Raw genomic sequence first — 26415 nt, 5'->3', positions numbered from 1 at the left:
AATCCCCTCAGCAATGTTCCTACATCTAGTGGAAAGCTTTCCCAGAAGGGTGGAGGCTATTATAGCAGCAAAGAGGGGACCAACTCCATATTAATGCCCATGATTTTGGAATGAGATATTCGACGAGCAGGTGTCATGTATTTTTGGTCATATAGTGTATCAAATCTCAGCACCTCTGTGTTTCAAGGCCTCAATAACCTTGTCAACCGGTCACTAACTAATAACTCATTGATATGGCTCCCTCCATGTATTTTCTTCTGGCTTTCCAATTTGGATGCCCGCATATTACGGCAGAACTACCTGAACAATTTCTCTGCGTTGGTAGAATCTGTGACTCACTTACCGAATCTAAATAAATTAGACCTGTGAAATAATTATCTAATGTCCAACCAGCATTCTAACCACCTACCGGAGTCCCTCACCACCCTCTATCTCTGTAAATACAAACTGGTCATTTTAGCATGTAATTGGGGCTTTCTCAGCCATATAATAATCTCTCCTTCAAGGGCTTTCCAAGGTCGGAACTTACAGAAACTAAACTACATGTGTTTGCGTTCAACCAATGTTACAGTGCCAGAGCTTTTGAATGTCAGCAATGTTAGAGCTGGGAACATAGACTTCTCTGGTATGGGGTTGAAGACTGAATCTGCTCATGGAGTTATGCCACCTTTTGGGTACAAAGGTCAAATTTGTTAAAAAGCTGTGTCTGGGAAGCAATGGGATAACGTCATTGTGGAAGAACACACTTTCCCGCTGTCCACCAAACCGGGGTTTATTGGACATTTTCTTCAACCAGTTGAGGAAGATCAGCTGCCTCCACTTTCTCAAAGTACAGGATCAAATCAAGAACTTCACTGCAGAGAAAAGCCACCTCACCTCCCTAATGTCCCCGCTTCTGACAGATCTGAGCTACCATTACAATCGCATTCTCAAAGTCAACTCTTTTGCTTTCCACCACACACCAAATGTGAACATCCTACACCTCAACATTAACATAATCACCTATCTTGATCATAAGGCTGAAGAGTCTTGTCACACCGCATCTGGACATTGAAAGATCTATAGAATGACAGCTTTGAAGATATGCAGAGCCTGGAAATAATCAGACAGCTGTAATTTTCAACAAGACTTTCCATTCACTCCAATACCTTCACATTGTGAAATTTGGAGGGAAAAAACATACTCATTTTGAAGAATCAGCCTTTGTGGGGCTTGATATCCTGGCCACATTTTACCTAGATGGAAACAATCTCAAACACATTGACATGCCAAGTTTAAACCGTCCCATGCCTCACTTGAAGTGCTTGATCTACAAGGGAATCAGGATAGCTTCTCCTCTAAATGAACCAAATGTCATTTTGTGAATCTGACCAATCTTCGCAACCTCAAACTAATTGCACAGATACCCCATGGCCTCAGCGTCTTGCCTTATTGTGGCCTCAGCTCCCTCCAATCGCTCTAACCCACCGACATTCATGTCTTTTAGTTTTGCAGCTGACACTTTTGACGATCTGACCAACTTTACTTTCCTCTCCTTGGACAACTCCTGTACTGTGGTGTTGCAGCTGTGGCCGGGCATCTTCAAAAAACCTGTGCAAGTTGAGCAAGTTCAGTGCAACGAACATGGGAGTCCAGTCCTTCTCAAAGGAGGTTTGTAAATCTGACAGAGCCTCAGATCTTCGATTAACTAACAAAAAATCCTTAGCAATCTACACACAATACCCCATAATGACAAAGTGAAAACAGGTTTTTAAAATTGTTTCAAATTTATAAAAAAAAAAACAGAAAAACCTTATTTACATAACTCTTCAGACCCTTTGCTATGAGACTCAAAATTGAGCTCAGGTGCATCCTTGTTTCCATTGATCATCCTTGATGTTTCTACAGCTTGGAGTCCACCTGTGGTACATTCAATTGATTGGACATGATTTGGAAAGGCACACACCTGTCTTTATAAAGTCTCACAGTTGACAGTGCATGTCAAAATCCAAGCCATGAGGTAGAAGGAATTGTCCGTAGAACTCCGAGACAGGATTGTGTCGAGGCACAGATCTGGGGAAGGGTACCAAAACATTTCTGCAGCATTGAAGGTCCCCAAGAACACAGTGGCCTCCATCATTCTTAAATGGAAGAAGTTTGGAACCACCAAGACTCTTCCTAGAGCTGACAGTCTGGCCAAACTGAGCAATTGGGGGAGAAGGGCCTTGGTCAGGGAAGTGACCAAGAATCCGATGGTCACTCTGACAGAGCTCTAGAATTCCTCTGTGGAGATGGGAGAACCTTCCAGAAGGACAACCATCTCTGGCCTTTTTGGTAGAGTGGCCAGATGGATGCCACCCCTCAGTAAAATGCACAGCTCGCTTGGAGTTTGCCAAAAGGTACCTAAAGACTCTCAGACCATGAGAAACAAGATTCTCTGGTCTGATGAAACCAAGATTGAACTCTTTTGCCTGATTGCCAAGCGTCACATCTGGAGGAAACCTGGCACCATCCCAACAGTGAAGCATGGTGGTGGAAGCATCATGTTGTGGGAAAGTTTTTCAACGGCAGGGACTGGGAGACTAGTCAGGATCGAGGGAAAGATGAACGGAGCAAAGTACAGAGAGATCCTTGATGAAAACCTGCTCCAGAATGCTCAGGACCTTAGACTGGGGTGAAGATCCACCTTCTAACAGGACAACGACCCTAAGCACACAGCAAAGACAATGCAGGAGTGGCTTCGGGACAAGCCTCTGAATGTCCTTGAGTGGCCCAGCCAGAGCCCGGACTTGAACCTGATCAAACATCTCTGGAGAGACCTGAAAATAGCTGTGCAGCAATATCCCCCATCCAACCTGACAGAGCTTGAGAGGATCTGCAGAGAAGAATGGGAGAAACTCCCCAAATCAAATCAAATCAAAGTTTATTTGTCACGTGCGCCGAATACAAGAGGTGTAGACCTTACAGTGAAATGCTTACTTACAGGCTCTAACCAATAGTGCAAAAAAGGTATTAGGTGAACAATAGGTAAGTAAAGAAATAAAACAACAGTAAAAAGACAGGCTATATACAGTAGCGAGGTTATAAAAGTAGCGAGGCTACATACAGACACCGGTTAGTCAGGCTGATTGAGGTAGTATGTACATGTAGATATGGTTAAAGTGACTATGCAGTAGCGTAAAAGAGGGGTTGGAGGGTGGTGGGTGGCGGGACACAATGCAGATAGCCCGGTTAGCCAATGTGCGGGAGCACTGGTTGGTCGGCACAATTGAGGTAGCATGTAAATGAATGTATAGTTAAAGTGACTATGCATATATGATAAACAGAGAGTAGCAGCAGTGTAAAAAGAGGGGTTGGGGGGCACACAATGCAAATAGTCCGGGTAGCCATTTGATTACCTGTTCAGGAGTCTTATGGCTTGGGGGTAAAAACTGTTGAGAAGCCTTTTTGTCCTAGACTTGGCACTCCGGTACCGCTTGCCATGCGGTAGTAGAGAGAACAGCCTATGACTGGGGTGGCTGGGGTTTTTGACTATTTTTAGGTCCTTCCTCTGACACCGCCTGGTGTAGAGGTCCTGGATGGCAGGCAGCTTAGCCCCAGTGATGTACTGGGCCGTACGCACTACCCTCTGTAGTGCCTTGCGGTCAGAGGCCGAGCAATTGCTGTACCAGGCAGTGATGCAACCAGTCAGGATGCTCTCGATGTTGCAGCTGTAGAACCTTTTGAGGATCTCAGGACCCTTGCCAAATCTTTTTAGTTTCCTGAGGGGGAATAGCCTTTGTCGTGCCCTCTTCACGACTGTCTTGGTGTGTTTGGACCATTCGAGTTTGTTGTTGATGTGGACACCAAGAAACTTGAAGCTCTCAACCTGCTCTACTACAGCCCCGTCGATGAGAATGGGGGCGTGCTCGGTCCTCCTTTTCCTGTAGTCCACAATCATAGAGGTGTGCCAAACTTGTAGCGTCATACCCAAGAAGACTCAAGGCTGTAATATTTTCCATTTTTTATACATTTTAGAATAATACTGTAAAGTAACAAAATATGGAAAAGGTCAAGGGGTCTGACTACTTTCCGAATGAACTGTACATTCCTCACAATTTCCTCCTTCACATTAGTGTTCTTCTCATACAACATATTCGGTAATAGTAATCTCTCCATTCATATTTTCACTCACATTACACAGAATTCCTACATATCATTATCAAAGTCCACACAGAACTTTCTTAGGTATTCACATCCACACCACCAGCAACGATCAGCACAGCCTGAGAGGTACCAATTATCATGTTCTTACTCAAACTATTTTATGGTCCTGTCAATCAGATGGCCGGCAGTGTTGGATAGAACCCCTAAATAACGTTATGAATCGAAGTCCACACAGAACATTCATTCAGTCACACAGAACCTTCTTAGGTATTCACACAGAATCCCTACATATCGTTAACTGTAACGAACATGCTGGGAGTCGGAAAAGCAAGTGCAGGTGTTGAGTTAAAAATAAACGGAACATATAAAAATACAAGAAACACGAGTAGCGTATAGAGCGGGAGTAGACGTGACATTAACAAGGTTCATACTGAACCATTGCCTAGTTCACACAGAACTTGGATCCTTTCTAAACCATTACTTCATTTCAAATTGACTTACTGAAATCAGTTGAGTTTCCCTTCTAGGTTTCGTGGATGTTGTGTTTCCTCCCTGACGCGTCCCACAGTGGAGGTCTGTTACAGGTGGGTCCTCGTCCTCTTTTGTGAGACGGGAATTTCCCTCTTACGCCTTCTGAAGACTGCGCCACCGGTGTTCCCTCTCAGACCTTCACTGATGGGTCACGTCAAGAAGATGAAACATCTTGTTATGTGACGCCACTAAGGACTCAAATTCAAAGTAAATGAAGCAATCTTCATTATCACGGCCAGAGAGGTTCACAAACTCTGAATACAAACCTGATGAAACTCTGAAAAGGGGCATTCTCCTTCAGTCCCTTTATACTGCTACACAATGATGTCATAACCATGGTTGGTTCCTGCATTTGACTGACTGATACCACACCAGGCTGCTTACCTTGAAACTGAGATATTGTATCACTCCTTCTAGTTCCCAGAGCAATGTTCTGGGCGTACTGCCAAATTGCTTATCAGTGATATTATGGTTTACTCCTTTCTGCAGTCAGTCGTCACTTGTATGAACCCAACCAAGACAGGTTATTACCAAACAGCATTATGCTAAACATATGATCTGGATACACAAAGAGAAAATTTCCATCACAAAATCATAATTTTCTGACTTAGATATTGAATTTCGGGAGATTAGAGTACGTCAACATAACACTTCCTGTACTAAAGAAGGTATAAAGGTGTCCACATATTTTGGGTGGCCACAGAGAATGGTAGAAGATTTGGGGGGGAATACTATGGCATTCTATTTGAAGACTTTCTGCACTGTGTTGGTACTGACACTGACAGGTCTCTCTCACACACACACACACACACACACGACACGCACAATTTGTGTGATCATTGTACAACATATTGGGCAAAATGTAAGCCACATGGGGCCTCCCGAGTGGCGCAGCAGTCTAAGCCCTTGCATTGCAGCGCTAGAGGCGTATGACTATTTTACACCATTTTAAAGACAAGACTCTCGTGGGCTAGGGGGCAGTATTTTCACGGCTGGATAAAAAAACGTACCCGATTTAATCTGGTTACTAATCCTACCCAGTAACTAGAATATGCATATACTTATTATATATGGATAGAAAACACCCTAAAGTTTCTAAAACTGTTTGAATGGTGTCTGTGAGTATAACAGAACTCATTTGGCAGGCAAAACCCTGAGACATTTTCTGACAGGAAGTGGATACCTGATGTGTTGAATTACCTTTAAGCCTATGCCATTGAAACACACAGGGGTTGATTAATGTTTTGGCACTTCCTATTGCTTCCACTAGATGTCACCAGCCTTTACAAAGTGTTTTGAGTCTTTTACTGTGAGATCTGACCGAACAAGAGCTTTGGAACGGTGATGGCCGATTAGACTCTGGCGCGCGAGTTCATGTTGGGTACCCTCGTTCCAATACGTTATAAAAGAGAATGCATTCGTCCACCTTGAATATTATTCATGTTCTGGTTAAAAAAGGCCCTAATGATTTATGCTATACAACGTTTGACATGTTTGAACGAACGTAAATATATTTTTTCCCCTCGTTCATGACGAGAAGTCCGGCTGGCTTAGATCATGTGCTAAGAACACGGAGCTTTTTGGACATAAATGATGAGCTTTTTTGAACAAAACTACATTCGTTATGGACCTGGGATTCCTGGAAGTGACATCTGATGAAGAGAATCAAAGGTAATGGATTATTTACATAGTATTTTCGATTTTAGATCTCTCCAACATGGCCGTTTGTCTGTATAGCAAAGCGTATTTTTCTGAGCGCAGTGCTCAGATTATTGCAAAGTGTGATTTCCCAGTAAGGTTATTTTTAAATCTGGCAAGTTGATTGCGTTCAAGAGATGTAAATCTATAATTCTTTAAATGACAATATAATATTTTACCAATGTTTTCTAATTTTAATTATTTAATTTGTGGTGCTGACTTGACTGCCGGTTATTGGAGGGAAACGATTTCCTGAACATCAACGCCATAGTAAACCGCTGTTTTTGGATATAAATATGAACTTGATAGAACTAAAAATGCATTTATTTTCTAACATAATGTCCTAGGAGTGTCATCTGATGGAGATTGTTAAAGGTTAGTGCATCATTTTAGCTGGTTTTATGGTTTTGGTGACGCCTGTCTTTGAATTGACAAAACATTACACACAGCTATTGTCAATGTACTCTCCTAACATAATCTAACTTTATGCTTTCGCCGTAAAACCTTTTTGAAATCGGACAACGTGGTTAGATTAAGGAGATGTTTATCTTTGAAAGGGTGTAAGATAGTTGTATGTTTGAAAAATCTGAATTTTGACATTTATTTGGTTTCAAATTTGCCGCTCTTGAAATGCACCCGCTGTTGATAGGGTGCACCACGGGTGGCACGCTAGCGTCCCACATAGCCCCAAGAGGTTTAATCTAACCACACTGTCCGATTTCAAAAAGGCTTTACAACGAAAGCAAAACATTAGATTATGTCAGCAGAGTCCCCAGCCAGAAATAATCAGACACCCATTTTTCAAGCTAGCATATAATGTCACAAAAACCCAGAAGACAGCTAAATGCAGCACCAACCTTTGATGATCTTCATCAGATGACACACCTAGGACATTATGTTATACAATACATGCATGTTTTGTTCAATCAAGTTCATATTTATATCAAAAACCAGCTTTTTACATTAGCATGTGACGTTCAGAACTAGCATACGGTGTCCGGTGTCCGGTGAACCGGGACTTCCCGAAATGGTCTCACATTTCAAACTTCCGGTGAATTTACTAAAAATTTACTAAATTACTCACGATAAACATTCACAAAAAGCATAACAATTATTTTAAGAATTATAGATACAGAACTCCTCTATGCACTCGATATGTCCGATTTTAAAATAGCTTTTTGGTGAAAGCACATTTTGTAATATTCTAAGTACATAGCCCAGGCATCACGGGCTAGCTATTTAGACACCCGGCAAGTTTAGCACTCACCAATATCAGGTTTACTATTATAAAAGTTTGATTACCTTTTGTTGTCTTCGTCAGAATGCACTCCCAGGACTGCTACTTCAATAACAAATGTTGGTTTGGTCCAAAATAATCCATCGTTATATCCGAATAGCGGCGTTTTGTTTGTGCGTCCCAGACACTATCTGAAATGGTAAATCAGGGTCGCGCGCATGGCGCAATTCGTGACAAAAAAAAATCAAAATATTCCATTACCGTACTTCGAAGCATGTCAACCGCTGTTTAAAATCCATTTTTATGCCATTTTTCTCGTAAAAAAGCGATAATATTCCGACCGGGAATCTCCTTTTAGCTAAACAGAGGAATGAAAACAAACCTTTCGGTCGACGCGGGCACGAGCCTGAGTCTCACAGTACTGTAACCAGCCACTACCCAAACGCGCTACTTTTTTTCAGCCAGAGCCTGCAATGCCACGATTCAGCATTTTTACCGCCTTCTGAGACCCTATGGCAGCCGTAGGAAGTGTCACGGGACAGCTAAGATCCTCTCTCTTCAATAAACAGAGACAAGAAGAACGACACCTTGTCAGACAGGCCACTTCCTGCCTGAAACCTTGTCAGGTTTTTCCCTGCCAAATGAGTTCTGTTATACTCACAGACACCATTCAAACAGTTTTAGAAACTTTAGGGTGTTTTCTATCCATATGTAATAAGTATATGCATATTCTAGTTACTGGGTAGGAGTGGTAACTATATTAAATCGGGTACGTTTTTTATCCAGCCGTGAAAATACTGCCCCCTAGCCATAACAGGTTAATAATCTTCATCAGAAGGCACTTCCAGGATATCCCAGGTCCACAACAAATGTTGTTTTGTTCGATAAAGTTCATAATTTATGTCCAAATAACTCCATGTTGTTTGCGCATTCAGTAAGCTACTCAAAATGTAGGAAAATGTCACGACGAAAAGTTTAAAAAAAAATCTATTTACGTTCGTTCAAACATGTCAAACGTTGTATAGCATCAATCTTTAGGGCCTTTAGAACGTGAAGATTCAGTAATATTTCAACCGGACCATTCCTGTGTCTTGAAAAACGTTTTGGAACAGAGCTTCCTCTCTCGTGAAGGCGCGCCAATGAAGTGATGTCATTCCCTGGGACACCAACTTCCCAGCCTTCTCATTCGGTCTCTGTTCATCATAGACGCCTCAAACAACTTTCTAAAGACTGTTGACATCTAGTGGAAGCCTTAGGAAGTGCAAAATGAATCCTTTGTCACTGTGTGTTCGATTGGCAATGACTTGAAAAAACTACAGGCACCTGATTTTCATTTCCTGCTTGTATTTTTCTCAGGTTTCTGCCTGCCATATGAGTTCTGTTATACTTACAGACACCATTCAAACAGTTTTAGAAACTTCAGAGTGTTTTCTATCCAAATCTACTAATAGTTTCTGGGCCAGAGTAGTAACCTGTTCAAATTGGGTACGTTTTTCATCCGGCCGTGAAAATACTGCCCCCTAGCCCAGACAGGTTAATTTCAAAACCAACGGCATAAAGAAGTAACCCACATGGGTACAAAACCCGACGCGCACCAGTAAACATGTGCACAAGCACTTACAACAAACAATTCCACACAAAGACATGGGGGGAACAGAGGGTTAAATACACAACACTTAATGAGGGAAATGAGAACCAGGTGTGTAGGAAAACAAGACCAAACAAATGGAAAATTAAAAGTGGATCGACGATGGCTAGAAGACCGGTGACGCCGCCCACCGAACGCCGCCCGAACAAGGAAAGGAACCGACTTCGGTGGAAGTCGTGACAGGGTTCGAGAAAAAAAATGGACAAAGAAGAATTATTCGTTGCCTCAAATCAGCTGTTGGACAAGAGCTCTCTAGCCCTAGTGAAATTAGAAAGAGGGCAGTAGAGTTCTATGCTGAGCTCTACAAGTGTGAGTACAAAGAGGATAAAACAGTGACACAGCAGTTCCTTGATGGACCCCCACCGCTGGCTGCAGAAGCTCAGGTTGAACTAGAGCAACCATTGTCTTTGCAGGAGCTATACACTGCATTAAAAGGCATGGAAAATGGAAGGGCACCAGGCATTGATGGGCTTCCCATTGACTGTTTTGGGTCTTTTTGGGCCATGTTGGGAGAGGATTGGCTAGCAGTAGATAACAATAGTTTGACCGGAGGGTTACTACCGATAAGCTGCAGGAGAGCTGTCCTCACCCTACTGCCAAAAAGGGTGACTCTAGGGAGGTGAAGAACTGGATGCCGGTGGCTTTATTGTGCACTGATTATAAGACCCAGCAGGCAGACAGGGGATAACATTTCCCTGATTCAGGAGTTTTTGGACGTCTCTAAGGCTATTGGGTTGGATGCTGGTCTAATTTCAATTGATCAGGAAAAGGCATTTGACCGAGTTGAACATCAATACTTATGGCACACTTTTGAGGCGTTTGGTTTCAGCTCTGGTTTTATTGCCATGATCAGGGTGATATATGGTGACATTGAAAGTGTACTGGAAGTTAACGGTGGCTTGAGTGCTCCTTTTAAAGTTTGTAGAGGTATTAGGCAGTGGTGTTCTTTGTCAGGAATGTTATATGCCATCGCTATAGTTCCACTACTAAATAGCCTTAGAAGTTGCATTGAAGGGGTGTACCTTTCAGAGGATATTCCTCCTATTCGTCTCTCAGCTTATGCTGATGATGTAGTTATTTTAGTGAAAAATCAAGCAGAGGTGGATAGTTTGAGTCTCATGGTTGATCGGTTTAGGGGAATATCCACTTCATAGGTAAATTGGGAAAAAAGTTGTGCTTGACAGATTGGAAAATGGTCTGGAGGGATCATTGCTTTATAAGGGAGGGTTTACGCATCTTGGAGTGTACCTAGGGGATGAGGGGACAATGGGAAAACATTGAAATGGTGGAAAGGAGGATGAGGAGACGGCGTTGGTTGTTATCTCGTATGTCATACAGGGGGTGTACTGTTATTGTTAATAATGTGGTTGCCTCTGCACTGTGGCATCGGTTGTCATGTTTAGAGCCACCATCTGGACTTCTGGCTAAGATACCGGCGATTGTTGTAGATTTCTTTTGGACTAAATATCATTGGGTTCCACAAAGTGTTTTGTATTTGTCAAAAGAGGAGAGGGGACAAGGTCTTGTACATATTGCTAGTAGGGCTGCTGCTTTCCGGTTTCCGTTTATTCAAAGGTTGCTTTATGGACTGGAAATGTGGTTTGGAGAGGGGTGACAGGTCTTGTATTACAGAAGGTCGGGATTAGGTTTATAGTAGCCAGATTTCTAGGGAGGGAATACTTCCGTTTTACAGAGGCCTTCTTAGGATTTGGAGCATAATGATGGTGTCCAGAAGCACTCCAGCGGAGTCAGTGCATTGGCTGCTGGAGGAACCTCTGGTGTATGGGGCAAGACTGGTTTGTACAACTGCAGCTGTTCCACATTTCTCCAAGATTCTGGTGAAGAGGAAAATCATCACCCTAAAACAGTTAATGGTCATGGCTGGGCCCAGCTTAATGGATGGAAGATGAGTGGCTAAACATTTGGGGGTCAGGTCGGAAAGAATTGTCGGGAAGCTGCAGGAAGGCTCTGTCAGTAGAAGAGTGGTTTATGCTTAATAATCACAAGAAGAAGGTACAAGATGAAAAGTACAATTTCCAAGACTAGGGATTACACCCAATATCCCAGAGTCAGAAAGAAAGGCATTATTACTGAATTTGAGAGGGTTGGAAGAGGTAGGTTTGGATGAGGTGAATAGGAAAGACTTATATAGGGGGTGTGTCAATGTTTTGAATAAAGATAAATTGAAGAATAGAAAAGACACTCATTGGAGGGTAAAACTGGGTATTGGTGACAAGGTAAAGTCAGCATGGAGAGCACTGTACAAGCCACTGTTACAAAAGGGCACTGGTGACATGTAATGGAGGGTTTTACATGGCATCATTGCAGTTAATGCTTTTGTATCTGTTATTAACTCAGATGTTGGAGATGGATGTCCTTTTTGTAACGAAAGAGAAACAATTGTTCACTGTTTTACGGAGTGTGAGAGGATAAAGCCTCTCTTTGTTTACAGCTGTAGGTATAAGGGCACAGGGAGATACCCAGATGCAGACAGGGGATGCAGATGGTTTGAGTCTCTGATATTTATTATAATCCAATGGGCAGGCAAGAGAATGGTCGTGGACAGGCAAAAGCTCATAAACAAAGTCAGAGTCCAGGAGGTACAGAGTGGCAGGCAGGCTCGAGGTCAGGGCAGGCAGTATGGTCAGGCAGGCGGGTTCAGAGTCAAGGTAGGCAAGGGTCAAAATCGGGAGGACTAGCAAAAGAGAGATAAGAAAAAGCAGGCGCACGGAAAAACACGCTGGTTGACAAGACAAGACGAACTGGCAACAGACAAACAGGGAACACTGGAATAAATACCCAGGGACCCAGGGACTAATGGGGAAAACAGGTTACACCTGGAGGTGGGTGGAGACAATCACAAAGACAGGTGAAACAGATAACATTGTTTTTCATTGGGGGTTTCAATATAGTAATAAACAGAAAAGAAAATGTCAACTATTACATTTTATTTTGGGACTAAGATGTCAATTTATCTGAGTAGGAAACATAAAATAGGCACGGGATATGGGCAGGATGTAAGATCTGTTTTTAAAGGATTAGTCAAAGCGAGAATAAAAGTGGATTTTGAGTTCTTCTCGCCTGTAAAAGATCTCCCAGTGTTTGAGGAGAAGTGGGCTTATGAAGGAGCAGTTTGTTTTGTGGAGGAGGGGAAACAATTTTTTGTTGATGAAAAGACTTGAATGTATATATATATATATGCTTTTTTTCTCTCTCTCTCTCTCTCTCTCGCTCTTGCTTGATCTCTCTCGCTCTCTCTCTCTCTGGAAGATCTTGATCCTACCAGTGTTTCAACAACATCTCCTACCTAAAACCATTAAACACTACCTCTAATCTCTTACCATTACTACCAAAACAATTATGTTAACTCCCAATTATATAAAGCCGCATTTTACTATATGTTTGGCACTGTGTTATATGTTTGCTATTTTGTTATGACATTACGACAGTGGTTACTATGCTGTAACAATGAAGTGTATAGTAAATCAATCTCCCTGGAAAGTTGACCTGAATTAACAGGCCTGTCCTATGTGGGTCGGGTGAGAGCTGAATTCAAGACAACTTTCACTTGTACCTCAACCGCATCCCAGGATGCACTACACCTGGTTGTTGAAGGGGCGCACTTGATATGAGAGTGAGTTGACCTGTTGTTTCTACTGCTGGTCATCTGTATGGGACTGCTGTTCCTCCTGGATCCATAGAGGGGATGCTATAGGACAACAGCAGATTGGCAAGACTTAGGAGAACGTTGAATGAGGCCAGGTTCACATTCCGAACGAACAATAAAACAGGAACTAACATTTAGAAATTTAGTCCTGTCCGAAAAGAATGCTCATTACTCATTTCCATAATAATGTTTCCTCTGTTATGGCATAATGATAGTTCAGTAATTGGAAGTTATCCAGTGAATTATGTTTATCATTCACATGCAGTGGATAATGATTGGAAAATAATAAACCAACATATATATATATTTTCTATGTAATATTTTCTGGTTTTCAATAAAGTGGCTTGCGAAAGTATTCACCCCCTTGGCATTTTTCCTATTTGTTGACTTACAACCTGGAATTAAAATTGATTTTTGGGGGGTTTGTATCATTTGAGTTACACAACATGCCTACCATTTTGAAGATTAAGAATTGTTTTATTGTGAAACAAACAAGAAATAAGACAAAAAAAAACATAAAACTTGAGCGTGCATAACTATTCACCCCACCAAAGTCAATACTTTGTAGAACCTCCTTTTGCAGCAATTACAGCTGCAAGTCTCTTGGGGTATGTCTCTATAAGCTTGTCACATCTAGCCACTGGGATTTTTGCCCATTCTTCAAGGCAAAACTGCTCCAGCTCCTTCAACTTGGATGGGTTCCATTCGTGTACAGCAATCTTTAAAAGTCATACCACAGATTTTCAATTGGATTGAGGTCTGGGCTTTGACTAGGCCATTCCAAGACATTTCAATGTTTCCTCTTAAACCACTTGAGTGTTGCTTTAGCAGTATGCTTAGGGTCATTGTCCTGCTGGAAGGTGAACCTCTGTCCCAGTCTCAAATCTCTGGAAGACTGAAACAGGTATTTAGCGCCCATCCATCATTCCTTCAATTCTGACTAGTTTCCCAGTCCCTGCCGGTGAAAAACGTCCCCACAGCGATAGTGGGGACAGGGATAGTGGGGATACAGGGATAGTGTTTTCGGGGTGATGAGAGGTGTTGGGTTTGCGCCAGACATAGCATTTTTCTTGATGGCCAAAAAAGATCAATTTTAGTCTCATCTGACCAGAGTACCTTCTTCCACATGCCTTTTCTTTAACTTCTTACTGCACCAATCCCAGTATCGGGATCATTTTCGTCTACATCCGCTGAATTGCAGAGTCCAACTTCAAATTAATTACAAAAAATATTTAATCTTCATGGCTTTTTTTCTGGCCACTCTTCTGTAAAGCCCAGCTCTGTGGAGTGTACGGTTTAAAGTGGTCCTATGGACAGATACTCCAATCTCCGCTGTTGAGCTTTGCAGCTCCTTCAGGGTTATCTTTGGTCTCTTTGTTGCCTCTCTGATTAATGCCATCCTTGCCTGGTAAGTGAGTTTTGGTGGGCGGCCCTGTCTTGGCAGGTTTGTTGTGGTGCCATATTCTTTCCATTTTTAAATAATTGATTTAATGGTGCTCCGTGGGATGTTCAAAGTTTGGGATATTATTTTATAACCCAACCCTGATCTGTACTTCTCCACAACTTTGTCCCTGACCTGTTTGGAGAGCTCCTTGGTCTTCATGGCGCAGCTTGATTTGTGGTGCACCTTCTTTAGTGATGTTGCAGACTCTCAGGCCTTTCAGAACAGGTGAATCAAATCAAATCAAATTTGATTTGTCACATACACATGGCTAGCAGATGTTAATGCAAGTGTAGTGAAATGCTTGTGCTTCTAGTTCCAACAGTAATATTTGCAGTAATATTTAACAAGTAATCTAACCTAACAATTTCACAACAACTACCTTATACACACAAGTGTAAAGGAATGAATAAGAATGTGTACATAAAAATATATGAATGAGCGATGGCCGAATGGCATAGGCAAGATGTAGTAGATGGTATAGAGTACAGTATATACATATGAGATGAGTAATGTAGGGTACGTAAACATTATATAAAGTGGCATTGTTTAAAGTGGCTAGTGATTCATTTATTACATCAATTTTTGCATTATTAAAGTGGCTGGAGTTGAGTCAGTATGTTGGCAGCAGCCACTCAATGTTAGTGATGGCTGTTTAACAGTCTGATGGCCTTGAGACAGAAGCTGTTTTTTAGTCTCTCGGTCCCTGCTTTGATGCACCTGTACTGACCTCGCCTTCTGGATGATAGCGGGGTGAACAGGCAGTGGCTCGGGTGGTTGTTGTCCTTGATGATCTTTTTGGCCTTCCTTATTGTGGCAGAGTTAAGTAGCCAACTACTGTACAGTGGCACATTATATTAAAAGAAGGACCCACCATACCTCCAGATCCACTCCCAGACGTACCAGCAGAGTACACTGTACTGTCCCTACTCTCACTAGGGAGCAGAGACAACCCTGCTGTCTTCAAGGAAAAGTCCTATGAAAATCTGCTGTTATAATCACAACATCTTCACACCATAACATCACTTGATTGTGTGACAGTTGTTAGCAGTTGATGTTACTCTTCAATAACACAGACCCCAAAGCAAATAAGGTGGAGGAAAATAGTGTTATTCTTATTGAAAGAGGATGAATCATGCAGGGAGGTAGATGGTAGATGTTCATGCTCCCCTGTTCTCAGTGATTCTCCCTCAGTGATTTTCTCCTGTGATTCTCTCCTGTGAACAAAGGGACAGGATGTAGTTTATAACCCAGCCCTAGCCTGTGGTTGAACAAATAGAAATCCTTGCCATATAACTGGGCCAATGGCCAAATAACAAGTATCGTATTTCAGGCTCTGTCACGATCGTGAGGAGAGACGGACCAAGGCGCAGCGTGATTGGAGTTCCACATCTTTATTTTTGTGAAACTTAAACAAACCAAGAAACAAACAACGACCGTGAAGTACCGTAGTGCTACATGCACTCACTCAAAATAGTATCCCACAAAACACAGGTGGGAAACAGGCTACCTAAATATGATCCCCAATTAGAGGCAACGATTACCAGCTGCCTCTAATTGGGAACCATACAACTCACCAACATAGAAATACAATGACTAGAACACCCCCCTAGTCACGCTCTGACCTAAACACCATAGAGAACCAAGGGCTCTCTATGGTCAGCGCGTCACAGGCTCACTGTATAGACAAATTCTTCCCATTTCTCTGACCCATTGCTCATTAATTCCCTATTACAGAAAAAACACTATTTCCATTGATCGTTGGTACTCTATTGACTTTTCATCTTCTTAACCTTTACTACTGTATTGACCTCTCATCCTCTGTCTCTGCGTTGTGTATTTATCTTCGAAATATTCTTATAGAGTGGTATTATGAGACTAGCTTGTTCTACATACACAGAAGTCGTTTCATAACATGATAGTATACTACTGTAGGTTGTCAGTGTGTAGGCTCACATAGCTACAGTAGCCTACTTATTGCTAAGGCTAACCTGATGTACAAGTTGTACAAGTCTTTACCCCATTCCTAGCCCCATGTCCAACACAATCACACACATTCAAATGTCTGTTGGCAAATCACTTTGTCTACCTCAGACCCATGTTTGCCTACCCTGTTTGGTCAGGGCATTACACGCTGAAATTGAACAATGGAGACGATATGCCAGAATACCACAAACTAGATATTGGAGCTAACATCAAACCTGGAAATGGCACATGGAGAGAGGAGGCATTCATTTATCAAACCAACTGGCAAAATACCATTGGTTATTTATAATTTACAGGGTAACCTATACTGGATGCATCATACTCCAGCATCTGTTTTGATATACTCCTTTATCTATGACCACATCATTTGCATTCTATTGGAAGTGAAAGCATTATTCAAACCGTATCTGGTAGTTAGTGTGCCTATCCCTAACCATGACCCTAACCCTAACCCTAGCTTCATGTTCACACCCCAGCTCAACCCTAACCCTAAGCACCTGTCTGCCACCATATTCACCCATTAGGGGTTCTATCAGGGAATGGCGTTGAGCAGGGCTGTGGACATTAATTTAAGGGAAGTGACAATGAATTTAAGAGATGTTAGGATTCACCCCCTAGATTTCCTTGAGTATTAGATAATAAGACTGCTGATATGTAAATCAGGCCATTTAAAATATTGTGGGTGTAACCAGTGCAGATTGCCTCTGCATTGTGTTTGATTGGCTTACGTTTTACCGAAGGATCAGGGTTGGTGTTGATCTTTAATTCTCTGAAAAGGAAAGGAAAAACTTCCATAAACAAATGCTGTGCTTCCCTTCTACACCAACTCCTCTCTTCCACATGAGTACAGTTGTCACGCCCTGACCTAAGAGAGCAGTTTTATTTCTCTATTTGGTTAGGTCAGGGTGTGATGTGGGGTGGGCATTCTATGTTACCTATTTCTTTGTTTTGGCCGAGTATGGTTTCCAATCAGAGGCAGCTGTCTATCATTGTCTCTGATTGGGAATCATATTTAGGCAGCCTTTTCCCCACCTGTGTTTGTGGGTAATTATTATTTCTGTGAGTGTTTTGTGTGCGCCACAGTTGCGTTACTTTTATTTCTGTTTACCTGTTTATTGTTTTGTTCGGTTTCACTTCAAATAAAGGATGTGGAATTACCGGCACGCTGCGCCTTGGTTGATTTACAACAGAGAGTTTGAGGACAGTGAACATGACAACAGTAGACAGGGCAGGGCAATATAACAATAATCTCCTTTCACATAACAGTACAATATAATGAAACACAATGTACAGTATGAAATGTAAATGTACAGTAGCATATAGACCTAGGCTAGCCAACTTTCCCAATGACAGCCAGGCGTTACGTACAGTACAGTAGTGACGTAAACTTGTGAATATAGCTAGCCCTGGACAGTAAATATATGTTCCACATATCCTAAAGGCCCAGTGCAGTCAAAAACATTTTTTTCCTGTTTTATATATATGTTGACACTATGAGGTTGGAATAATACTATGAAATTGTGAAAATGATGATAATGTCTGTTTAGTGTAAGAGCTGTTTGAAAATACTTTCTGAAATGTCAGCCTGTTCTGGTGGGATGGAGTTTTTTGCCTTCAATGGTAACATCAACATGCTGTCTTACTTAATAGACCAGTAAGAAAGAGTTCCAAACCTATCTGCCAATAACAGCAAATTTTCTCTCTGCCAAAACTCTCTGCCAATAACAGCTAACCTTCCCACTCAGACCACACTCAGACAGTACTGGAACAGTTCTTGCTTGAGACATTTCCTATTGCTAAGAAGCTATCACTGTTTCTTTTTGACCATTTTAGTTGAAAACAATCACAATAAAGTAATTAATTGTTACTCAGAATTGTTTTGATATTATGATAAAAACGTCTGCTTCGGACATTTAACAAGCATAGCACATGACATACCTGATAAGGAAAGGAAAAACATCCATAAACAAATGCTGTGCTGCCCATATACAGTACACTAATTCCTCTGGAAAGTATAAATTAACAAGGAAAGGGGACATGAATACCCATGCTAGTCCAATGACGCCATGTACAGCAAAAAGTACAGTAGCTAGGTAACATGTACAGTATTCATAGATTACAAGATTTAAAAAATGATATAAATACATAAAATGCATGCATATCCCAATATAAATGTAGGATGCCATAATAATAATACGTCAAGGACCATATAAATTCATTATCGGTGCTTTTACATATATACTGAGTGTACAAAACATTAGCAACACCTGCTCCTTCCATGACATAGACTGACTAGGTGAATCCAGTTGAACGCTATGAACCCTTATTGATGTCACTTGTTAAATCCACTTCAATCAGTGTAGATGAAGGAGAGGAGAAAGGTTAAAGAAGGATTTCTAAGCCTTGAGACAATTAAGACATGGATTGTGTATGCGTGTCATTCAGAGGGTGAAATGGCAAGACAAAAGATTTAAGTGCCTTTGAACGGGATATGGTTGTAGGTGCCAGGAGTGTGTCATGAACTGAAATGCTGTTTGCTTTTTCACCCTCAACAGTTTCCCGTGTGCATCAAGAATGGTCCACCACCCAAAGGACATCCAACCAACTTGACACAACTGTGGGAAACATTGGAGTCAACATGGGCCAGCATCTCTGTGGAACGTTTTCGACAACTTGTAGAGTCCATGCACCTGACGAATTGAGGCAGTTCTGAGAGCAGAATCAAATGAAATGTATTTATGAAGCCCTTTTTACATCAGCAGATGTCACAAAGTGCTTATACAGAATCCCAGCCTAAAACCAAAAACAGCAAGCAATGCAGATGTAGAAGAACAGTGGCTAGGAAAAACTCCCTAGAAAGGCAGGAACCTAGGAAGAAAACGAGAGAGGAACCAGGCTCTGAAGGGCGGCCAGTCCTCTTCTGGCTGTGCCGGGTGGTTATTATAAGAGTACATTGCCATTAAGGCCAGATTGTTCTTCAAGATGTTCAAACGTTCATAGATGACCAACAAGTTCAAATAATAATCACAGTTTGTAGAGGGTTCAACAGGTCAGTACCTCAGGAGTAAATGTCAGTTGGCTTTTCATAGCTGAGCATTCAGAGGTCGAGGGGGATTAACTCAATATTAAGAAGGATTGTTTTTGATTTCCATGGGATAATTTCACTGTACCTCCTCTCCACACGGGACAGAGCGGGTGCGGGGGGTAAGGGGGCAGGGAATGTTTATGAGGGGGAACACAGAAGGAGAACGAAGTGTGCGACATTAAAAAGGGCACTTACACCGCCAAAAGGAATGTACACTAATATCGGGCATGGGAACTGTTCAGGTTTTGTGTAATTAAATGACATGAAATACAACACTTGTTACATGAGCAGGCAGCACATTCAGGCTCTGAATAGAGATTAGTACAATATCCCACTGTTCAACTCAGCTCTCATGTTTTGATGTTGTTATCATTGGGTGCCTGTTCTCTCTCTCAGGGCTTTATGTTGGTTAATATGACCTCTTACCCTCAACCTAAGAGCGTTGTAATATAGCATGTGGGTACTTACAGTGGGGGGAAAAAGTATTTAGTCAGCCACCAATTGTGCAAGTTCTCCCACTTAAAAAGATGAGAGAGGCCTGTAATTTTCATCATAGGTACACTTCAACGATGACAGACAAAATGAGAAAAAAAATCCAGAAAATCACATTGTAGGATTTTTTATGAATTTATTTGCAAATTATGGTGGAAAATAAGTATTTGGTCAATAACAAAAGTCTATCTCAATACTTTGTTATATACCCTTTGTTGGCAATGACACAGGTCAAACGTTTTCTGTAAGTCTTCACAAGGTTTTCACACACTGTTGCTGGTATTTTGGCCCATTCCGCCATGCAGATCTCCTCTAGAGCAGTGATGTTTTGGGGCTGTCGCTGGGCAACACTGACTTTCAACTCCCTCCAAAGATTTTCTATGGGGTTGAGATCTGGAGACTGGCTATGCCACTCCAGGACCTTGAAATGCTTCTTACGAAGCCACTCCTTTGTTGCCCGGGCGGTGTGTTTGGGATCATTGTCATGCTGAAAGACCCAGCCATGTTTCATCTTCAATGCCCTTGCTGATGGAAGGAGGTTTTCACTCAAAATCTCACGATACATGGCCCGACTCACTCTTTCCTTTACACGGATCAGTCGTCCTGGTCCCTTTGCAGAAAAACAGCCACAAAGCATGATGTTTCCACCCCCATGCTTCACAGTAGGTATGGTGTTCTTTGGATGCAACTCAGCATTCTTTGTCCTCCAAACACGACGAGTTGAGTTTTTACCAAAAAGTTCTATTTTGGTTTCATCTGACCATATGACATTCTCCCAATCCTCTTCTGGATCATCCAAATGCTCTCTAGCAAACTTCAGACGGGCCTGGACATGTACTGGCTTAAGCAGGGGGACACGTCTGGCACTGCAGGATTTGAGTACCTGGCGGCGTAGTGTGTTACTGATGGTAGGCTTTGTTACTTTGGTCCCAGCTCTCTGCAGGTCATTCACTAGGTCCCCCCGTGTGGTTCTGGGATTTTTGCTCACCGTTCTTGTGATAATTTTGACCCCTCGGGGTGAAATCTTTCGTGGAGCCCCAGATCAAGGGAGATTATCAGTGGTCTTGTATGTCTTCCATTTCCTAATAATTGCTCCCACAGTTGATTTCTTCAAACCAAGCTGCTTACCTATTGCAGATTCAGTCTTCCCAGCCTGGTGCAGGTCTACAATTTTGTTTCTGGTGTCCTTTGACAGCTCTTTGGTCTTGGCCATAGTGGAGTTTGGAGTGTGACTGTTTGAGGTTGTGGACAGGTGTCTTTTATACTGATAACAAGTTCAAACAGGTGCCATTAATACAGGTAATGAGTAGAGGACAGAGGAGCCTCTTAAAGAAGAAGTTACAGGTCTGTGAGACCCAGAAATCTTGCTTGTTTGTAGGTGACCAAATACTTATTTTCCACCATAATTTGCAAATAAATGAATAAAAAATCCTACAATGTGATTTTCTGGATTTTTTTTCTCATTTTGTCTGTCATAGCTGACGTGTACCTATGATGAAAATTACAGGCCTCTCTCATCTTTTTAAGTGGGAGAACTTGCACAATTGGTGGCTGACTAAATACTTTTTTTCCCCACTGTATGTTGGTTTCATAGAATAGTTGAATGTCTTTCGCATGACCAGTTTGCTCCTCTATTCATGCTCCTTGGTTGGACAGTGAGATAATGACAGGCAGCATACATTTTCCTCCACTGTTCAATAATCAAACCTGATCTGGCATAGACACACATAGGTGTAGTCAGGTGTTCCCTGATAGGGACCTGTCCCCACAGATTAGACAATTCTATAGGTGTTGACCTGGAGATGTGAAAGGAATGTGTTTTTGCCTTGTTACACAAACACTGCCAGGAATAACAGAGGGAGATTTCTCAATATTTGGGAAAATTGTGAAATGGGAATGTCAATGATATAGGTACTGTATGTTAAAGTTTTACGTTACAATATCACAGGCACGATATATGTTACTTGATTTACAGTATGTACCGTTCTATTCTGTAATTGTTGACTACATTATAAACATTTAACACATTTTCTGTCATGGTGTTTTTGTAAGAGACTAGCCCTTTTCCAATCTAGTAAAGCTGTCATCAGAACATATATATATTTTTTATTTCACCTTTATTTAACCAGGTAGGCCAGTTGAGAACAAGTTCTCATTTACAACTGCGACCTGGTCAAGATAAAGCAAAGCAGTGTGACACAAACAACAACACAGAGTTACACATGGAATAAACAAACGTACAGTCAATAACACAATAGAAAAAAATCTATATACAGTGTGTGCAAATGAGGTAAGATTAGGGAGGTAAGGCAATAAATAGGCCGTAGTGGCGAAGTAATTAAAATGTAGCAATTAAACACTGGAGTGATAGATGTGCAGAAGATGAATGTGCAAGTAGAGATACTGGGGTGCAAAGGAGTAAAACAATAAAATACATAACAATATGGGGATGAGGTAGTTGGATGGGCTATTTACAGATGGGCTATGTACAGGTGCAGTGATCTGTGAGCTGCTTTCACAGCTGATGTTTAAAGTTCGTGAGGGATATTTGAGTCTCCAGCTTCACCGATTTTGGCAATTTGTTCAGTCGTTGGCAGCAGAGAACTGGAAGGAAAGGCGGCCAAAGGAGGAATAGGCTTTCAGGATGAGCAGCGAAATATACCTCCTGAAGCGCGTGCTACGGGTGGGTGCCGCTATGGTGACCAGTGAGCTGAGATAAGGCGGCGTTTTACCTAGCAAAGACTTGTAGATGACCTGGAGCCAGTGGGTCTGGGAACGAATATGAAGCGAGGGCCAGCCAACGAGAGCATACAGGTCGCAGTGGTGGGTAGTATATGGGGCTTTGGTGACAAAACGGATGGCACTGTGATCGACTGCATCCAATTTGCTGAGTAGAGTATTGGAGGCTATTTTATAAATGACATCGCCGAAGTCAAGGATTGGTAGGATAGTCAGTTTTACGAGGGTATGTTGGGAAGCATGATTGAAAGACGCTTTGTTGCCAAATAGGAATTGCCTTTTGGATTGGAGATGGTTACATGTGCGTCTGCGAAGGAGAGTATTACGGCCTAACCATGACACCTAGGTATTCGTAACTTGTGCAACATATTCTAGGCTTCAGAACCGTCCATAGATAGTGATGCTGGACGGGCGGGCAGGTGCGGGCAGTGATCGGTTGAAGAGCATACATTTAGTTTTACTTGCATTTAAGAGCAGTTGTAGGCAACGGAAGGAGAGTTGTATGGCATTGCAAGCTTGTTAGGAGGATAGTTAACACAGTATCCAAAGAAGGGCCAGAAGTACACAGAATGGTGTCGTCTGCGTAGAGGTGGATCAGAGAATCACCAGCAGCAAGAGCGACATCATTGATGTATACAGAGAAAAGAGTCGGCCCGAGAATTGAACACTGTGGCACCCCCATAGAGACTGCCAGAGGTCCGGACAACAGGCCCTCCGATTTGACACACTGAACTCTATCTGAGAAGTAGTTGATGAACCAGGCGAGGCAGTCATTTGAGAAACCAAGGCTGTTGAGTCTGCCGATAAGAATGTGGTGATTGACAGAGTCGAAAGCCTTGGCCAGGTCGATGAATACGGCTGCACAGTATTGTCTTTTATCGATGGCGGTTATGATATCGTTTAGGACCTTGAGCGTGGCTGAGGTGCACCCATGACCAGCTCGGAAACCAGATTGCATAGCGGAGAAGTTACGGTGGGATTCGAAATGGTCGGTGATCTGTTTGTTAACTTGGCTTTCGAAGACCTTAGAAAGGCAGGGTAGGATAGATATAGGTCTGTAACAGTTTGGGTCTAGAGTGTCTCCCCCTTTGAAGAGGGGGATGACCGCGGTAGCTTTCCAATCTTTGGGGATCTCAGACGATACGATAGAGAGGTTGAACAGGCTAATAGTAATAGTGGTTGCAACAATTGCAGCTTATAATTTTAGAAAGAGAGGGTCCAGATTGTCTAGCCCAGCTGATTTGTAGGGGTCCAGATTTTGCAACTCTTTTAGAACATCAGCTATCTGGATTTGGTTGAAGGAGAAATGGGGGAGGTTTGGGCAAGTTGCTGTGGGGGGTGCAGGGCTGTTGACCGGGGTAGAGGTAGCCAGGTGGAAAGCATGGCCAGCCGTAGAAAAATGCTCAGTGAAATTCTCAATTATCGTGGATTTATCGGTGCTGACAGTGTTTCCTAGCCTCAGTGCAGTGGGCAGCTGGGAGGAGGTGCTCTTATTCTCCATGGACTTTACAGTGTCCCAGACACTTTTTGGAGTTTGTGCTACAGGATGCAAATTTCTGTTTGTTAAAGCTAGCCTTTGCTTTCCTAACTGCCTGTGTATATTGGTTCCAAGGAGTGGCTGATGGACCTCTTCAGCTAGCTGGGAGATGGGCCTAGCACAAAGCTAATTCCAGGCTCACTGGTGCTTGCTTCAGGACAGAGACATTAACCAGGGGGTAGCCACTCGGATAGCAGCTAGCTAGCTGCGATGATCCAGGTGAAAAGGTTCAGAGCTTGTGGTAGGAAACCGGAGATGAGTCGAAAGTGCAGTCCGGTATGCTCTGGGTTAAAACGGGCTATGCAGACTGGCAGGAGTTGACCAGGCTAAGGTTAGCTAATGACCGCTAGCAGTGGCTAACTGACTATTAGCTAGTAGCTAGTTAGCTGGCTAGCTTCTGTTGGGGGTTCTGGTTCTAAAGTATAGAAAATAGCAGATCCATACCACATTGGGTGAGGCGGGTTGCAGGAGAGTATGTTGAAACTGAAGTTAAAAATATTTTTAAAATATACGAAATATATACAATGGGAAAAAAAGTATATATGAACAGGACACGACAAGACAAAGACAAAGACGTCTACGACTACACATAATTAAATAGTATAGAAGGAATCATATTTATACATATATTTTGTTGTATAATTGATTGGTGAAAATATTTTCAATGATTCTTTACTACAATACCATTGCCACAATAAGGCTACATACTGTATCAAAGTGTGAAGGAGGCAGACAGGAGGGATGAAGGGGGATAGGTGACTCAGAGATTACACACATTCTCTGTCACCATTTGTCAACCAGATTACCTTAACTGGTCATTCACACCATGCTACCAAAGAAAATGTTTGTAGAAAAAAAAGACTAAATATGAGACCTCTTGTAGTTTGACAAGAACAAGTACTATATGATGGACACTGGCATATAAAGATATGATATTAGCTTGTTTTCTGGGATTTTTGTGTAGGGGGCTGGACCCCAAAATACCAATATAAAAGAGTAGGTGCACTCATAGACCACCAAAACACAATGGGGGAGACAAGAGGAAGGGTCCCACATGTTCTCCTACTGGCTTTGAAACAAGGTAACATGTCTTATTTTTCAATAATACAAGTAACTTAGAGAGTTAAGTTTCAGTTTCATTTACTGTGAATTCACAAGTCCAGAAGATGGAGAAATGAAAGTGTAAGATAGAGACATTGAAAAAAAGGAAGTCCGACAGTGGTCGTAGCTAATGTGGACAACTAGTGAGCCTGTTTATTGTATTTGTATTATATCATTACCTAAGAAATTACAAAGTTGTAGTTACCAGGTAGACTCTACCACATGTCCCCAAAATATGGCATGTTAAAGACTAGTGACCTCAAGTTCATATTTGACTGTGATAATATCACTTCAAAATAACTAAAAACTGTGAATTCAACTAATGTATGTCTTAATCAGCAACTGATTAGCTGGAAGAGGAACAAAAGTGGGTACACCCTGTTGTGTTCCAGGACCAGGATTGTTGACCACTGGATGCTAAAGACCCATCTTTCCACTCTTCTCCATCTTTCCACTCTTCTCCAGCTCCAGCACTGTAGAGGTGCTTTCTGAGAACCCGGGCTGTGGGGGCAACACGGTGATCTTGACGCTGTCTCCGGCCACTCAGCTGCAGAGCAGCAGCTGGGCTGTGGGGGACGCTCAGATCCTGACCTGGTCGGGGGGCCAGCAGGCTGTGTTCCCGAGCCACAACGGCAGTGCATCGGTGGACGTCAGCACGGGGACTCTGACTCTGACCTCCATCACGGTGGTCGACTCAGGGGTCTATGTGGTCCAGAGCACCAGCCCTCAGCTCACAGCCACCTCCACCCTCACTGTGCTGGGTGAGTCAGAGATATCAGCCCAGCTCACTATTAGATTAGTTAGATTAGACAAATAATATCCTGAAGGCCCTGTGGGTCTTAATTGCCAATATAAAAGCTGTTTTTTGTTGTTGTTGTTGTTGAATAAATCAAAATGTTCCTTAAGGGTACATAGCACATTCATGATTCTTTTGACAAGCAAAAATATAAATGCAACATGCAACAATTTCTCAGATTTTGCTGAATTACAGTTCATATAAGGAAATAAATTCATTAGGCCCTGTTAGGTTCTTATTTTTCAGAGTAAATAACTCACGGACACTAGAGAATCTTTAACTAAGTTTAATCATTCCCCAAAGGTTCTCTACAGCTGAAAACAGACAGCTAA

At 42.2% G+C, this 26415-nt stretch overlaps 1 pseudogene; it reads left to right on the top strand.

The window, feature by feature from the left end:
• Nucleotides 1-135: 135 nt before the first annotated feature.
• Nucleotides 136-26415, top strand: LOC145879460 (uncharacterized; annotated as a pseudogene).

Source organism: Salmo salar, chromosome 05 (assembly GCF_965601325.2).
Source record: "Salmo salar chromosome 05, fSalSal1, whole genome shotgun sequence".
Lineage (NCBI taxonomy): Eukaryota > Metazoa > Chordata > Actinopteri > Salmoniformes > Salmonidae > Salmo > Salmo salar.
This window is presented reverse-complemented; position numbering and strand designations above follow the sequence as displayed.